Source organism: Drosophila grimshawi, unplaced genomic scaffold (genome assembly GCF_018153295.1).
Source record: "Drosophila grimshawi isolate 15287-2541.00 unplaced genomic scaffold, ASM1815329v1 contig_1377, whole genome shotgun sequence".
Lineage (NCBI taxonomy): Eukaryota > Metazoa > Arthropoda > Insecta > Diptera > Drosophilidae > Drosophila > Drosophila grimshawi.
The window spans coordinates 12,539,335-12,555,346 of record NW_025062900.1 but is presented as its reverse complement, the minus strand read 5'-3'; the positions used below and the strand labels follow the sequence as shown (position 1 = coordinate 12,555,346).

The 16,012-nt window shown below is 37.2% G+C and overlaps 1 protein-coding gene across 1 annotated transcript in view; it reads right to left on the bottom strand.

The window, feature by feature from the left end:
- Positions 1-16,012, bottom strand: part of LOC6562855 (dual specificity tyrosine-phosphorylation-regulated kinase 2) — a 60,681-nt gene that overhangs the window by 30,217 nt on the left and 14,452 nt on the right. The window contains exons 3-4 of the mRNA XM_001988352.2: positions 15,190-15,253; positions 8,422-8,463 (exon numbers count right to left, since the gene is read on the bottom strand). The gene's annotated coding sequence lies outside the window, so the exon portion shown is untranslated. The remainder of the gene's footprint in view (positions 1-8,421; positions 8,464-15,189; positions 15,254-16,012) is intronic.

Here is a 16,012-nt window from a genome sequence, read left to right as displayed (position 1 = left end):
ATCGAGCCATGCATAATTTTCATTTTGGAGTCTTCGAGGCTGCTCGGCGAAAAAAAGGTCTGCCACGCTCGCCTCTGACTGTTTATGTAGGTCGATTTGGGGTTGTTGATTGCAATGGTAATTTATGAGATCGAAGCGAAAGGGCGATTTAAATTTCAAATGCCAATTCGATTCGATATGTTCAATGCTTGAATGTTCAACAGAGAAAAACAGGGGCAACAACTGGTACAACATTTACATGTGCGATTGGAATACTAAGCCCTGACATAAGAAAACACTTTCTTGATGTCACATTCCTGTTGGAATATAATATATTTGTGAAATATGTCTCATAATCAGAAAAAGAAATTGACAATTTTTCATATAATTCTGCAGATTTCGTAGGGGATTTTGAAAATTCTCTAGAGCTTGAAGAGAATGTTTTGAAGATAATTATAAACTTCCTCTTCAATAAATAAGTCGTACTCACTGATTTACGCAATTTCCCTTTAATTTCACAATATTCCACTTAAACTTCCTCATTATAATTCCCAGTAAACAAAGCTCATCAAATGCAACCACATGTGGATCTTAGACACCTATGAAGCAAAAGTTTTCTTTTCTCTCGAGTATTCTTTATTTAATTTTTTTTTGCCCAATTGCTACCTGTTGGTAAATGATGCATAAGTAAATAAAATAAACAAATAGCAGCCAGAATAGATCGTGGCGCAAGATCAACGAGTGCCAGACGTGGTGCGAGACCGACCCAGTGACCAAGTTATGTGAGTGCTTAGCCAGGTCGATAGACGATGGCCAACCAAAGAGAAAGGAACTTGCAGCGGCGATTGCCCCCGAAAGAATTTATGAGATTTTTCGCTGAATGTTGTGCACAAGATTGTGTGTGTGTGAGCTCAATATATATATTTTTGTATATCGTATCGTGTGAGAGATCGCTGAGAGGAGTCGAAAGGCAACAACTAGAACGGCAAATGGGAACAGTTGCTGTTTTGCCCCCTGGCCCCCAAATTGTCATTGAATTGAATTGAAAATGAAAAGCGCATGCGCGAACGAGTTTTACAAACGTGAGTTTCGGTTATTTTTGCCGGCTCCCCGGCCCCCGGTCACCGCTCCAAGTGAAATCGATATCGAGATTATCGACAGACTGACGACCGACTGCCTCCAGAGTAGTATTGTCTGTCTAGCATAGTGGGCCAGTTGGGGTTGGTGGAGACATGGTGTGGTGCCTTATAATTTGCTTTGTTTTCACTGTGAAAATTGCAGCTGTCGAACATCTTCACTTTGCTCATATTTTGCGCGCATTGCCGTCTAATTAATGCTTCGTTTTGTTTTTTTTTTTTTTTAGTTTTTGTTGCCTGCTTTCCAATTGTTGTCTATGCCCGACCGTTTCCACACGTCCCAAATTGTTGGCCACCTCATTTCACACCTCCCTGCCGGCGTCACAAAACCAAAATGAAATCAAACGAAATCTTTTACGCGCCAATTCCTCGCATACCTTACGCTGCTTAATCAGTACGTAAAATGTTTCGTGCTTTATTTTTAGCAATAAAATAAAACAATTGAACGGAAAATGCTGCAATATGGCACACACAAATACAGACACATAAACACACCCACGTATCTAGTTGCATACTTAAAGATTGTATAATGGAAAACTTTTGGCGAACTGAGTTTTTGGCAATCGAATTTGACACGTGCCTGAAAACTAAGAGCATATCAAAGTCAAATAAAAAAAAAATTACATTACCAACATGCGGAAATTGTAATATATGAAAGATACATAAAGCTTTTCGTGATCTTAATTAAAATAATTGTGTTCAAATTTCTAAGCCAAAAAATGAATTTTATTGCAAGATTTAAAATTGATTTATATATTTATATATATAGTTTAATTGATCAAACTTCACAGCTTCAAACTCAACAAATACCAAAAACCAGCAGCTTAATGTGCGACGAATTCACAGAAAGGACTAGTTCAAACTTTTCGATCGGAATAAACTACGTACACTTTATACATGTACATATTTCCTGACAAATTTTTATTGGCGCCCTCAAGTGCATAGTAAAAATGTCAAATAGCATGTCATAGGCAAAACTCAACACATTATAATACTCCGTTCGGTCTCACTGAGCACAGGCCATTACGATCTGGATAGAGCCTATTACGAGGCACATTTTCAGCCTGGCAAATTTATGTAAGTACTCGCAGTCGTACTTTTTATACGCCTCAGCGAACACTCTCGTGTCTTTTAACCAGCCTATTAAAATGTCTCTGGTAGTTTCGGTTCTAATTTTTTTTTATGGATTTTTAACTGGAAATACCGTTTCAGCAAAAAAAAAAGAAAAAAACATATTTATATATGCGGTTGTAGAAACATAATTTGATGTCGTTGATTAGTGCGCTAGAAGGCGCAATAAAATGCGGTTTACTTTTTAATGGCTGCCAAGGAAATGATGACTCAGTGGGAGGGAAGTGCAATGCAATTCCTATGGAGAACTAAGAAGCCAGAGGCCAGGAATTTTCTCATTACAAACTGAGCATAAAAATTAAGCAGACAACAACGGCATAAACATAAACAAGCCACAGCAGCCACAACTAATTAACATGCCCTACTGCTGCCAGTGCGAAAGAGAAACAGAGATGGCGAGATTGGTAGAGGGAGAAATTCTAAATACCAGATGAAATATGTGGCAGGCGGTCAGCCACAGCTGGATTTGGAGTTGGAGTTGAGATACAAAATTGGGATTTAGCAGTTGGGCCAGAGAGATAGACTGCATATAGAGTGCCTGAGTGGTTTGGAGCGTCACGCTTTAACGGCTTTCCGACAACTGCCTAACCCACACAAGCCCCCTCGCAGACAACCCCGCCCCCCGTTGCATTCCTATAGAACGCTCGCTCAGTTCAATTGCTTTCGAGGGGCAGCCGCCACTTTGCAACGCTGCATGTTGTTGTGTTTTTCTACCCTTTGACAACTTTTTGTTTGGTTTCGCTTGTTTCTTTGTTGTTTTTCGTGCTTCATTCGTTTTTGTTTTTGTTTTTATTTGTGTTTTGCTTTATCTTTTTTTTTTTCTATCGGAAGTTGTTTTGTTAATTTATGACTTTTTCAAATGAAATTATGTCTCCCCTACATAACAGGAAATGCAATTAGTTTTTTTTTCGGGGGTTCTGCTCTTCGAACTTTTTGTTGGAGCTTCGTAAATTGGCGGCTGTTTTGTTGCTGTTTGGCTGCAATTTAGCTTTTCCTGGTTCTTCTTCACTCTGCGAGTGAATGTGTGTGGTCGAGATTTGACCCACATGTGTTTTATGTTCCATATGTTTCGCTCCTTAAACATTTTTATGACACATTTGACAAATTAGTTGAAAACTTACAACTTGACGTGCTGATAGATGACGAGCAAAAGAAGATGCTGAAGCAATTGACGTTTCAGTTGGACAAATGACAGAAACATGTGTTCCACATGCGCTCCTTAAGTGAAAGGAATTAACTAATAAATGTAATTTTATATGTAATATGTAGAAACTGCTTAACAAGGTGGAAGCATAAAGTCCCTCAGGTTTAAAACTGAGTCTTAAGTGAAAAGATGAAAATAAATATAATATATTATGCAAATAAAGAGTTATAAATTTATATAAAAGCCAGAAACATGTGCAAGAAACAATATAATTCATAATTCAAGTGACCATGGATATTTGAGGAAGCCTATGAATAATTCACAGTAAATATAATGCCCAGAGAAGTATATGAAATCGAGTTAAAAATACTAAGAATAAGTACTGCTAAATACAAACGTAATAACTACATATTAAAACCTCAATTACCACAAAATATTTATGCAATTTGCCACGCAAATAATTTCCTGAATAGTCGATTAATTTACAGAAGTACATATCAGGCATTGCCCCATTGAGAGTCAATACCCTGAGACCAGAAGAACTCGTCATTACTTGTTCGAACAATCATAGTTGTATTTCCATTCAATTTGCGTGATATTTAATTCGCTTTTATTGTTATTTATACAGCCGGCACATGTGGCGTTAACATTAATATGAATTTCAGTATGCGATTTCCTGCTGAAATTTGCATATTTGCACATTAGCTGGTAGCAATGGCTTTGTTTGAAAAATCGGGTTGAAGATTATGTATTATAATTTAAATATATATTTTTCTGTTTGTCTTTGAACGTCTGTGATAAGATTGCTGCAATATTTACGCGATATTATCAAACCTTGACCAGCTTAGCAGACCACCGTCCGCCTTTGCAGCGTCATCTGCAGCTATTAGCTAACACTTGCGATTACGTCTATCGGCTGCAGTTTATTTATATGTACACATATATGTAGCACGATCCGCATCACCACCCCACAACCAACCACTTACGTACGTTCGCCTAGTCGTCTAATGAAGTGTCGTGTGCGAATTCTATATAGAATTACGTGGGGCACGTCTACAGCTGATGCCGCATCGTAATTTCATTGCATTTCGTAATCTTCGTACAAAGACAGCGATAAAGATGTCTTCTGAGAGTGAGGGCGAGGTTGAGGGCGAGTGCGAGGGCGAGGGTGAGGTGCTGCCTTCTGCCAGCCTTTTGTTTAGTGTGTCAGTCTAAAAATACTGGTCGTACGTCCATTGTTTAACGCTCGTTCATGCTGATATTTGTTGTTGCTGTTGTTGCATTTTAAATGTGCATTTCAGCTTGTGAACACTGAAAACTCAAGATACTCAAAGCACTCACAGTCGCAGCCACAGCCCCAGTCGCATCTATGCCAAATTTTTTAGCAACAGAGCAAAATGTCGAACTGTTTGAGTAAATGTTAGTTCTAAATTGCATTCAAATTGTATGCGTATGTGAGTTTTTTCACTAATCCGTATAGTCCATTGAGTTGTGTGAAGTCTTTAGAATATTTATCATTCAGATTCACATTCAGAATAAAGCATAACATATTCGTACACATAGTAAAATAGAAGTTGTATTAAATTCAGAAAATCATCAATATGTGATTCAAATTCAAAAGAGTTTACTTCTTAAACTTTTCTGATTAATTATATAGTTTAATTTGGAGTAGTATAAATAGAATATTTAATTATTTTTCTATTTTTGTATTCTTCTATTGGAGCTCTTTCTGCTAGTGTATTCAAGTGTTTCGCTTGCACAGTCATCGTTGCTCTCATGTGATATGTTTAGCTTAATTGTTGCTACGTGTATTTGAAGAAAAATGCTGGCTATCTCAAAGGTAATTGTTGCTTATTTGCCTGCCCCTCTGTCTCTATCTCTCTCTCTCTCTCTCTCTCTATCTCTCTCTCATTCTGTCTCGCTCTATCTGTCTGTCTGTCGATGGCCATTGTATAATGTCAATTACTTGTGATTTACGACAGTTTAATGATAGACGCAGTCTGACTCTGAAACGGACCTGTGCCAGAGGAACAACTGCTGCTGCTGCGAACAATTTACTTGATGCGAATTTAGCATGTGATGGATGCGATATTTGCCGCTATGTTCTTTGCGACTCAGTCTTGCATGTAATTTGCTCATAAAAGTCTTGCCAAGTGTTTCTACTCGATGGACCCCTGACAATGGTATGCAAAGGGCTGCATTAACTGGGCCCATAAAGTGTGAGCAACTTTTCGCAGCTCTCACACACACACACACACACAATTCCCTACCACACACAGGCGATGATCGTTAAACTTTGAGGTGTGACGCAATGCGTTGCAAACAAACAAAAAAAAAAAAGAAAACCAACTTAATTTCCAGTTTTTAAAGTGTTTCAGCATTTGATTATTCATAGGACAAGCTATACAGGTGTTGCCAGCTATTCCAATCGCACTAAATAACAATTAGCCATATGTGGAAAATGTTTTTTTCTTCTTCTTTTTCTTTTTCTGTTTATGTTTCAGTTTCTGCTTTTGAATTTTGCATTTGATTTGGCCTGCAAAACATGTGGCTAACGACTATTTGGGGGAATGCCAAATGTTGTCTTGAGTCAGCTTTTGCAAAATCACAATGGGACGTTATCGAACAAATCGATTCATGTATTCAATACATCTGGAGATTATGCTAAAGCGCGATGTTCGGTGCCGACAAAGCAGGCTAAGATGTATATATAATTTATACGAAAATAAGATCGATATTATTATGAGTGTTATTTTTTAATAGGCTTAAAGTTAACATTTCGATAATCATTAGACAATCGATATTTCTGATAAGCCTATTATTCACAACGAAAGTTTCTCATACTTAGAGACAAGTTTTTTCAGCAAATATAGTCGATAACCGAAAAAATCTTAAAAACTTCAATGATATACATATATTTAACTCAACCACTGTGGTGTATTTTTATTAGATCTCTTTTTAAAGGCAACTATTAGCAACTGGTATTTTTTCACAACAAATCTCTGCTTTGTATGCCCATTGTTATTTTTGGTTCTCTTTGGTCTTACTGTGAATCATACTAATTATTCAACAGGTTCCACTATGATATGGCGGCCCGTTGCTTTGGCTCTGAAATCTGACAGGCCAAACCGACCACCGACCACCGACCACCGACCGACTACCGAAAGGGAAACGAACTCATTGAAATTCTTGACAAGTTACGCGCGCGCGAATTGGGTAAAATAATAAAAAAAAATAAAAAATAAAAACAAAAAAGAAGGCATCAAAATGAAATGAGGAGAATAGAATAGAAACACAAAAAAAAAGAAATAAATAAACAAAAACTCAGAGAACAAAAAACCGTCTGAGTTAGGAGTGCGCATCTGTTGTGGTGCAAAAGTGACGACCCCATGTGGTGAAGCTACGTGTTTTTCCGACTTGTCGCCCACACACACACACAAACACACGCACGCACGCACACAGCGAGAGAGGGCGAGAGAAGGAGACGCCTCCACGTTGAAAGCTAGAGTTTTCTAGGCGTTTATCGGCTTGTCACTCATGCGTTCAATAAGGCGGCGCAAAGTGGAAAAATTCGTTAAACTAATAAGCCCCTAGCCTAGAAGAGCCGTAGAGCCATAGAGCCTGCCAGAAGCGGATCGCACAGTGGGCGACCAATAAAATTGCGTATAAATATTGCGGCTAATGCGTTGAGCTGTCGGCATAAAAGTTTTAATTAGAAAAGAAATACATATTGAAAGTATATGTATGCATGCGTGTATGTATGTGTGTGCATATGAAAAAGTTTTTCTTTACTTTGCGCTGGAAAACCTAACAATGCGTCGCTGCCTTGAAAGGGCGTGCAGCTAAGCCAAACAAAAGCCCAGCTCAATGACAGCAATGACGACGCCGCCGCCGCCGCCGACACCACCACCGGCAGCAGATGCAGCCATAGAAAAGTATCTTGCGACTGCGAGTATCTGTGAAGTTGCAAACAATAACTTGACACATATATTGGGCGGGGTGTTTAGGGCGTTACGGGACGGAACTGTTCTGGTCTCGGCTGCTAGGTATTTATCATACAGGAAACACTCGTCGAGAAGTGCATTCCACTTTCGCATGCCATAGCAGCCAGCTTCTGCCTGCCCTCCTGCCAAACTGGGAGTTGAATGAACCACAACGCGCGCCATTCAAAATCTCTGCTGCTGACTGATTAGGAAGAGTTGGAATTGTCAGTGGGACGGGGGCAACTGGCAACTGGGTCAGCAAACTGAATGTTGACTATCTGCATCGACAATATCCAAAGTCAACAGTAAGCGACAATGCACTGATAAAGCCTCACAGTCATCGTCTGTGGAACTTTGCATTATGCATTTGAAATTGTTAAAGTTATTTTTTATCTTTTACTTTCAAATGGAGCTTGCGGTGTCGGTATTTATGAAAGAATTTACGATTGCGCGTAGTTACACTTGCAACATGGACGCTATCAGTGGTAGCCAGACAGTGGGTCAGTGGAGCAGTCAACTTGATTATTATATGATAAAATCTGAATGGAATTTGTGTGTCTACTCTACACAATATGTGTGTGCCATGGAAAAGATAACAAATATCAATTTGCTTAGTGAACAGGAATGCACCTAGAATACTCTTCGAAGTCCACTTTTAATTAGTTTCATTAAACAAAAAACAGCTGAAATCAATGTTTGCTAATCCTTTTAAACAGAGCAATTTCAATTCTTTTAGCCTCATATCGCACGAGATTGGCTAATTGCAATTAATTTTAGCCAAAAATTCAAACAAAAACTTTAAATTTGATTAAAATACAATTAGCTGCGACAGCAAAAACAAAAAAACCGCTAACAAATGAGCCAAGTCAATGAACTTTTAACCCGTGACTTCAGCCGGTGACCGCTGAACCAACTCTTGCACAAGAACCTTGCCATTCGATACGCCTACAACGTATTTTATTAATTATTAAATATATATTCTTTTGCATTTAATTTTGTATAAATTTGACTCTTTTTTTGCCGACTGTTGCCCAAAATTTGAACTCACCTTTAGACAGAAACGTTATTTGTTGCGCAATTGCCGCGACGTCTGCAAAGAGGAGAAAAAAAAGTGAGCAAGCGGTAAATAAATGCCAGAAACACAACCAAATTTATGTGTAGATTAGTTATGAAAAGCCTGCATAATGCCTAGCTAGTTATTGGCATTAAAATAACAACAAAAAAGCTCTTAAAATTAATCAACGTCGCAATGTCATAAAGACACGGCCAGACTAGAAACCATTACAACTCATTACCAAACATAAAACTGACTGTCTAACAATCAACCTATAACCATTCTAACTGTACGAAACCCACACTCCCTCACACTCAAAGGAAAAAAAAACAACTGGAGGGAAACTTGTCAACTGTAACGCAGACAATCAACAGAAATGCATAAATTAATAAAGCTAGAGAGAGAGAATAAGTATGTAGCATGAAATGTTATCGACTGTGACTACCAAACGATGACGATGACGATGACCGTGTAATGAATACGAGTACAAACTCTAATATGACATGAAAGTCATGGTTTTTCTTGGGGGTGTGTGTGTGTGTGTAGGGGTGGGGTGTGTTGAAGGGCGGCAGCACGCAGCTAATTTCATGCTCAGTTGCGCAGTATCTTTTATAATTGACAGTCCATAGAGAAGAGTACAATACAGTTGCCGACTCGGTTAATCATGAGTACTGACGACAAAGGACTCGACAGTTATGCACAACAAATTAATACTCAAACTATACGCACTGCGCACAAAGTTGTTCCAACTTTTAATTCATGTCGACTATTGCGTATAAAGCAAAAAGTATTTAAAAGATAAATAGTACAAGTTACTAACTTTTGCAAAAGTTAACAATAATTAATAGTGCGATAGTGCCAAGTTTCCAATATGAACTTCCACTTTTGCCACTTTGCACTTTAAGCATTAAGAAACTTTGTAAAACCTAGCAAAAAACCATTTAAAAGCAGTTATATGCTTTAAAACCTGAACTTAAGCCAAACATTCAAAATTCTTACGATAGTTCAAGACCATGCACTAATATATATATATAAATAAATATATTTTGTTAGTTTTTGTCTAGTTCTTAAAAACGTATTAAAACTACTTCAAACTGAGCGGATATCATGATGAGAAAAATAACTAGTGATGAATTTATAAGCAATTTGTAGAAATGAAATAAATGTGGGCTATCTTCTATATATGTTCCCTTAACATCACCTCCATATTTACACTCTAAGTGATCACAATAAAATGTGTCATATTGAAAAAGAAATATATATACATACGTATATATATATATTCACTACATTTATCATTAGATCATTTTCTATATTTTGAAGAAAACTATCATTTTACGACCATCAAGTTCGTTGAGTGTTTTACTTAGCCCTTAAGCGCTTCAGCTGTTTCTGAAGTGCATTAGAATGTTTCTCCCCTCGTATAGATGATGATATTATAATAGTATTATTAACTCTGAGATTTTGACAAGTCTCACTCAATTGCCATTAGCATCCACATCCACATCCACAACCACATCGACGAGACGACATCAACAGGCCGCTGAGGCACTTTAGGCACTCGACGATTGTGTTGACAAAATGGCAATTTGTAGATAGACATGATAGGCGGATCTGAGAACAGTCATGTTCGTTAGCGCCGATTGACATCGTCAGTTATGCATAGTTATCCACTGGTGTCTACAGTTGTTACAACAAATTGCCAATAAAAAAAATTTCTCACTCTCTTGCTGTCGTTGTCCTTGCCCGAGTACATTGGCCCCTTGGGCCAGCCAGCCCCAGCTTGAACATACGCTTTTGAATTTTTCCCGCAACTGACACGCACTTTGCGTGTTTATTAAATAAATAAAAATTTGCATACATTTGCCAATATGCAAAGAAGAAAAAAAGCAAGTAAATAACTAAATAAAATAATGCTTCCTCTGCGGAGTGAGCAAGGCATTCAAATGCAAACACAATTTATTCAGCTATTTATTGCAGGCAGTGTTTACAAAGGATACGTTAAGACATAAGGAACGTAAACTTTTGATTAGTAAGGGCATGCGAATTGCACAGATTCATGCATCAATTCCATTGGCTTAACAAATGTTTGTGCTTAGTATTGAAACACATACATATATCAAGCCAAATCCTTGGCCTCGCCTGACACTTGCAGATAAAGGCACACCCAAAAAAAGAAATAAATAAAAGATGGAAAAAACACTTAAAAAGACGCATCGCTGCCTGTTCTGATGAGCTCAGCTCGAGGCTTACCTTGACCCAACCCAGACCCAAGCTTAAACCCAACCCACAAGATCAATTCGAGTTCTGTGCTTAGCTCATTCATCTGGCAACTTCTTTGCATGCACAGCTCTGGAAATAACCCGTGGGGCACACATTCAACCAAAACACCCCTTCCCCCCATCCGTCAATCTGTTAAAGTGTAACTAATACGAAGCTAGCTACAAATCTGCCCTGAACGTAATGGGTAATGGTTTTGATGGGAGTACACAAGACCAATGGCCAGCTCTTTGATTAATGAATGCCGCTACTGTTTGATACACGACCTGGAACTGGAAGGGGTGGCAAATGAGGGGGGAGTGGTACACACACACACACACACACGCACACACAAAGCATAGAAATTTATGCACGTTTTGATTTGAGTCGCTTGCGGCGTGAATCTTGCTTAGGTCGCAGCATACGCCATATGTACAAAAATTATAGAACCACAAATTATAAATAAATAAGTGGAGGGCCACGGACAAAGCCCGAACTGGACGTTCAGTTAATCGTCTTTAAGTGGTCGCCAGCTGGAGCCAGAACCAGAGCCAGAGCAGAGCCAAAGCTAACGAATTAGTTGAGTCAGTTCCAATGCTAAGCATATCATTTGTCTTCTTGACTGGATTGTTAAATCTCAGACTGCCACAGCGGGGGTCTGACTCGAATTTTATGTTCCCCTTGTCCAATTATAAAAAGAGGAGGCAACTAATTAGCGACAATCATTATACGCTTGCGAAAGACTATTTTTAGTGTTGAACAGTTTATTTAGCCTTAGAAGAAGTTATTATTTCAAATAGCTAACATAATAACATATAAGTTCATATAAGTAAAATTGAGCTCTTGCATGAAAAATAGGTTTATTTTTTTTTTAAATGTACCTTGAGCTAAATCGCCAATTGAATTACGTCTGCTAAAATCTTATTATCGTATACAAGAGTATATATATAGTATTCGGTAAACCTACTATAAATATATAATTAAGTATTTATTTGCATTTCGCATTTGTATTTTGTCATTGCACTTTGCTTTTGTCTGTGATTAGCTCAATTCAATGCCAGCCACTTGACAGACTTAAACGCCCAGCACTTTACTTGACCAGTTTTGTGTCTCACAGATACAGATATATACCACAAGCTGCCGCTGCACAACTGTTTTCTAAACTTTTGTTGCAAAATCTCTGTTGCTGTTTCTTTTGTTGTTATAATTAAACTAAATATTCAAATAAATTATCAACTAGAACAAATTTGCTGGGGCTGCATAGAGAACGGGGGGCGGACTATCTGTTTAGCTTGCCAGCTGCACAGTAGCAGTGACTGTGTTCAGCTTTTGTGTCGCATTGTTGCACACTAGTTTTGCATAATAAATTCGGTGGGCTGCAAAAGGGGGGCGTGCCGCTTAGCTGATATGTGTGTCATGTGAGACTTGCTATTGGGCTATGTGTGTGTGTGTGTGTGTGTTTGCTGTAAACGAGTTGGGTTGTGCAAGCGACGCAAGAAGATGTTGCCTTTGTGTCTTAATCTTGGGCGGTTCTTACAATAGCGAAGACTAAAAAGAAGTTGCTTTGAATAGTGTTGGGCAACAAACAACTAGATAATAGACGGTATAAAATTGTTAGATTGAAAGTGATATATGAAGCGAAATTATAAATTAGTTGTAAGCTTTTGAGTAATGAAAGCTGATTATAACTAAATTATTACTGGCTGAAAAGAATTGATAGGAAATCGAACAACTATAATATAAATATAATATGGGCAATTAAAGATTTAGCTTCAGAGATAAGCAAGTATTCAGATTAACAGCAAATGATTGATGTAAAAATCCTAGAGTTGTTCTCAATTTCCTAATTTATTTATGTTATTCATGACAAGCGTCGTAAAAACTCAGCCAATTACCATTCACTTTTAATTTGCGTACTTGGATATCAAACAGCCTTCGCCTATTTAATAAATGCATATAAATATGGATAAAGCTCATTAGCGATTGCGAATAATGAAATGCTCCATAAAGACGCGTCTCGCACTCAATGTTCATTTGCATTGCGAGATGCATTTTCAATGTTGGTCACACTTTGTTAATGCAAATGCAAATACCAAGCCAGCGCCAAGTGCAAGTGCTTTTCAATTGTTGTTGCTTGGCATGTGCTTAAAATGCTAAGTATGTTTTGTATTTTTATTGTTATTGCTGGTTTTGTTGTAACCACAACAAGTTGAGCCGTCATTTTGCGTGATTGCTCAGGCGACAAAGCAACGAAGAAATGAGTTATGTGTGTGGTGTGTGTGGTGTGTGTGTGCCCAGTTACAAGTTGTCATAAATCTTGGTCAACTTCGGACACAAACCGTTCGCGGAAGTTGTTGCTGACCAACCAGTTGCCCGATAAGGGGTGCTGCTGATTGAGCTTGTAAGATATATATACACTCTGCCTGTCAGATATCGAGAGCAGGTTCAATATATATTTAAGGGGGTGAAATTGAATTCATACCTCGTGCTTTACTCAAATCTATTAATCTTGTCAAGGTTTTGCCACTTTCCTAAGTGACCAGAAGCTAAACTCTATTGCACAATAAACCCAAATAAAACGAATGCAAATCTTATAGACAGACAAGTTCAGACTCCAATTATACTGAATATAAAACACAGCATTATATATATATTTCCTATAATACTTGGCTACACGTTTTGTTTAGTAAATAAAACTCCTTTGTTTTTTGTTTATATATTTGTATTCCCGAGCAGCTTTATTGGCTTTGCTTTGTGGCCCCGAACGACTACATCAGCAAACAGCTGACATATCAAATATTTAATTATCGAATGCTTTTTTTGCTGTTTGTTTTTTTTTTTGTTTTTTGTTTGTTGCCATTTCTTAAAATGTATTCTTGTGTGTCTGTTTTTTGTGGCTTTATGAGCAGTTCTCGTGTGCAATAACCTTGCCACAAAACCTGACTTGACATGGCAGCTTTACAAAAATATATATAATATAAAAACAACTTCAAAGCGCTAAATCTTAGATAAGCTGAAATTGCGTTTTTTTTTTATATGTATGTTTTCTGCTTAATGCCGGAGACTTTGATTTTTTTTTTGCTCTGGACAAGCGCGGCAAGCATTAAAAGTATCTTCATTGATTGCTCGTCTGGTGGTGTGAGCACATTTGCTGTTTACATTTCTCCTCAGTGATTTATTTGTCAACAATGTTGAGTGTTTTACTTCAGGCTTTAGCTTCCTACACACACACACATTCACACACACACACACACACACACACACACAAGGTTGACTTTCACGCGGCTCTCTGGTGAATTGCTACGTTTCCTTTTACAGTTTTGTAAAATACGTAATTCGAAATCGATTTCGATTTGCAATGTGTGGAAATCGTATATGCCACAAGGTTGTCCATACTGCTGCGTTACGAGCTCTTTGTTTCAAACGGTTCTTATCACAATTTAAGCTATCAAATGTATTCCGAGCAACAACAAATTGCAAATGCAATTGTAAATTATTGTTTATTATTTTTTATTGAATGTGATCCATTCGATTTATATATATTTATATATACTTTATTAGCTTGCAAATACGAACAGCTTTATAACTTCATTTCTTCTAAAAAGCTTGTTTTTGCATTACTCAACAGTTTTAATAGCCTTGACACTTCTGTATGTGATTCTCATCAGTTGTACATAAGATGCTTAGCTCTTTATGATTATCACTTGTTCACTGTCATTAATAATGGTAATTTTAATATCTAATAAGCTCCTCTTAATGATTATCAGGTACTTTAACTGAAGATATTCCACTAATCATCCGGCAAGCACTAGTCTTTTATTCGATTCTCATCAAGTGTACTTGACTGGTGTTTCAAGCAAACAGCTCTTCCATGGAACTCCATTAAAATATACAATAATAATGCGTAAATTGTTTTGTGAATTCAATGTCGCTTATCGCAAAAAAACAAATTGAAAATATGTGAAATATCTAATACGCCTTTATTTGGCTCTATCAAAGGGAAGTTGAATTTTGCAAAAGTTCTGCGTTGCATTGAAATCATTGAAATGCGTTGTTTATTAAATACTTGTTGAAATATTCACGACGCTTATCCGAGAATTACAAGAAATCTGAATTATAATTTAATTGGAATAAGTAGTCAGTGATGCATATTTATCATATTTACTGGGTTAAGCGATTTCTGGCTCAAGTTCTCGTTCTGGTTTCTGATTCAAATACCTACTCTGCGCCATTTGCACAGCTGCTTTTACAATTTGATTTGATTATCGCACAATGGCACCCACGCCTGAAATGCAGTTAAATGTTGTGTAGAGGAATTTTTCATAAAAAATGAAAATGAAATTGAATTTGAATGTGTGCTCCAAATATGCAAAACTTAATGTGCCTGAATAAGAATCTAGCTGGGAGTTTTTTTTTTTCATGGAACGTTGTCTATGGTGATTTTTAAGCTTTTAAATGTTTGCCAACCTGCAAACGCTTCAATATAACAAGCTTTAAACTTACCCAATATTGAATTCAGTTATGGCTCAAGTTTCTCACTGTATGTACTGGACGTACATAGGGTTCTCTGCAAGAAATACAATATTCAATTAGAAATTTAATAACGGACTTAAAAATATATATATTTATTTTTATTCATGTAAAGATAACTTACTGTCTGAAACCTTAAGCTAATTTAGATTAAAAAGCAATTGCAACTAAGGCCTTCGGCTCGATGAGTGTTCGCTTATATATTAAAAGTTGATTATATTATTATACATATATTTGGACTAGAAGTATGTCAGGCAATCAATTAATCATTTTACTATCTACAAATCCTGTCTAATCGTGCTCTGGACAGAACCATTCAACCTACATTCAACATAAGTTCCTAAAACCTGCCCATCCCTTAGAAGCAGGTCACCCAAATTCAACACAAGCATTTCAACTCGTTATTCTTATCACAAACAACGAAATTAAAGGTGTTCAATAAATAAATATTTTACATTGCGTGTATCTAAACTAAATGATAACATAAATGCCATTAAAATTATTACGCTGTAGCGCCTGCCATCTTATCGCTTATCAATTGTGTGTGTGTGAAACAAAACGTTTCACTGATAAGCATTGTAAAAGGTAATCCATTGAATTTAATAGGGTAGATACCCTAATCAGTAATTGGGGGCATGTGAGTCACTGCTTAGGCAGTGATAATAGCGATGGCAATTGAAATCGAACGAAGTTGCAACATTGATGGATTGAGTAAACTTTCAAGAAAGTGTGTTGCACAACAGCTTGATTGATATGCTTTGCATTTTTAGTATTAGGTAACATAATAACAGTATAG